At 36.2% G+C, this 2660-nt stretch overlaps 1 non-coding gene across 1 annotated transcript; it reads right to left on the bottom strand.

Annotated features, from left to right (window-relative positions):
- Positions 1–409: 409 nt before the first annotated feature.
- LOC144230146 (U6 spliceosomal RNA) lies at positions 410–518 on the bottom strand. Its single transcript, XR_013334707.1, has one exon. It is a non-coding gene; the product is annotated as a U6 spliceosomal RNA (small nuclear RNA).
- Positions 519–2660: the final 2142 nt, after the last annotated feature.

Here is a 2660-nt window from a genome sequence, read left to right as displayed (position 1 = left end):
TCCTCTATAGCTCATCCTCTTCATTTTGTATTATTTTATGCCTGTTTAGTAATATAAACGTTATTTTAGTAGAGTATTATTTTATAAAAATCCTGAAATTCATAGAAAATCTAGGTAAAAGCATTATCATTTAACTTCACTGTGAAAACCTTAAATGGCAAAGGTCTGGTCATAGTGATTTCATATAATTATAAATTTTTAAAAGACTAAGAGTGGTCCTTAAATACAACTTAAAGACTGGATAGCATAAACCTTTTTTGGTGGTGCATCTGATAACATGAAAATATAAATTATAACCTTGGCATTAGTCTTTACAGAATTATGTTGGGGAAATTGTTTTAAGAAATATAAAGACTTTACAATGTATGTTACCTTAGTATCTCCACTGAGCTTACACATTAAAATTCACAAATACCTAACAATCCTTTTACGAAGGATTGTGTCATCCTTGAGCAGGGGCCCTGCCGATCTTCTCCGTGTCGTTCCAATTTTAGTATATGTGCTGCCTAAGCAAGCACACAATAACCTTTTTAAACAGGACAAATGATTGTAGCTAAAAATAATTTGACCCTAAAAATGTTGTAGATGAAATGAACACTTTTATAATGTCTAGAAGCTTAAGAAATGACTAGGTTCTAAATATGAGATCAGTAAACAGTGCTTAGTATGTCAATAAACTGCTACCTATCTGTTAACTCTGTTAAATTTACCAGAGTTCTTCAGTTGATAGTCACACTGTGTATAAACTCAATAAATATTTTATTTCAGAGACTATAAAATAAAAATTATCAAGAGAAAGGGGAGTGGAAAGAAGAAGAATGGAGGGGTAGTATAGGGGAGCAAGAAAGTCAAATGCTGCATTAATTGCTTTTAATTGTAAATTTTAAAAGCTATTTAAGAGTCCAGAATTGACAACAGCTGAGGAGTAGGTAGCTCTCATGCCTTATAGATCTTTTATGGACAATTGAATAGTCTAAGACTTCTTTTTTTTTTTCACTTTAAAAATAGTTTGGTAACAACATTTTTTTTTTGCATGGAGAGAGAGTTTTTTCTGTTCTCAATCTATCTGCTCTCAATCTTTCTGCTCTCAATCTATGTCATTTGTAGTTATACACTAATTAAATGAACTGTAGATTTTCTCTTCAGAAATTACAATAGAATAAATGGAGTGCTAAAAGGATGGTACCACATTCTTTGTCATTTACATTTAGCTCCTAAGAAGATTAACTATGCTCCTTTAATTGCTCAGCATTAGAAAGCAGGTTCCAGTTAATACCTAATGGAGGAAAGAGGGGCAAGAATTGAGGGCAAGTGGAGAAGTGTGGTGACTCACTGAGATTAATAGAATGTGATGTGGGATAGTGATTTTCACATCTAATGGAAAGAAGGAACACCAAAAATATATTTCTTCTACAAAATACCATGTCAGGAGACTCTGGCTCAACGCACACTCACACACACACACACACACACACACTCACACACAGGAAGTTCGTAAGTCCCCAACCCCCTCAAATAAGCCTAGATATTTAAAGAGAAGTAACGCCTTCATATGAATATTATTTCTAAGCATATAGAAAGTTTAGTTTTCTTTGAAAACACCCCTAAGTGCTCTGCCTGAAATAAAGTAGAAGGAATTTTGAGTTATATTAACTTGTACCAGGAATGTCATGACAGGGAGGAGAGAAAGCCCCACAGAAGCCTTACGACTATAAACAGGCTTGAAAATTCTTCTGCATCAACCTCTGAAGACATCCTTGCTCCCGCACTTTCATAATTATGTATTACTTTATAGCTCAGACCATTGTGAGGTGTGTGATTTGATACAAAGGCAAAGGGGGGTGGGCAATAAAACAGCGCTCTGTTCTCTGTGTCTCTATGTGTGTGTGTGTGTGTGTGTGTGTGTGTGTAGGTTTTTAAAAACGTGATGTCAAAGTTTACATGGTAATAACAAACTTAAAACCTTGTCAAGTAACATGCATGATGTTAGGCTCAAGATAGGATGGGACAGAGGCAGTATTTCCATTTTGTGTCACTTCATGTCCCAGATAATAATTCTAACAACAGTAACAGTTATTTGAATAATATTTTGCAATGTAAGTAAGCACTGGTTCCTTTGATGATATTGGGTGTAGAACTGGCTGACTTGTCTATCTTTACCAAAAGGCAGAAACAATCCAGAAAAGATGCACTAAGTTAATGTAAGAAACATGACAGCTTTGATTTCATACAAGTGAATTTATAAGGATTTTAACTTCAAATTTAAAAATTTGAATGAAAAGTACCGTGGATGATCCACCATCTAACCAGCAGGATTGAGGGGACCCATTTCCTCACTTCCCTGCTGTCACTGAATGCTTCCATTTCATTTTTCGGTCAATCTGATAAGAGTGGCATGGCATGTCACTGTTTTAAGTCCCTGACACTGACTGCTGGTGAACACAACCAACTGCATAACTTGTGGGGCCCCACACGAAATGAAAATGCAGAGCCTTGGCCCAGATCCAGAAAGCAGTCTCTCCTTCTCATAGCCCTGCCCTGCAATCCATGATGGATAAAGGTCTTCCAAGCCTTTGCATCTGGACACACTTGATACCTGGCTAGAGGTGGGCAAGGGAAGCCTGCTGGGTAACTAACTGAGCAAGTAGTGAAACAATTCA

This window comes from Crocuta crocuta, unplaced genomic scaffold, assembly GCF_008692635.1.
Source record: "Crocuta crocuta isolate KB4526 unplaced genomic scaffold, BGI_CrCroc_1.0 scaffold83, whole genome shotgun sequence".
Classification (NCBI taxonomy): domain Eukaryota; kingdom Metazoa; phylum Chordata; class Mammalia; order Carnivora; family Hyaenidae; genus Crocuta; species Crocuta crocuta.
This window is presented reverse-complemented; position numbering and strand designations above follow the sequence as displayed.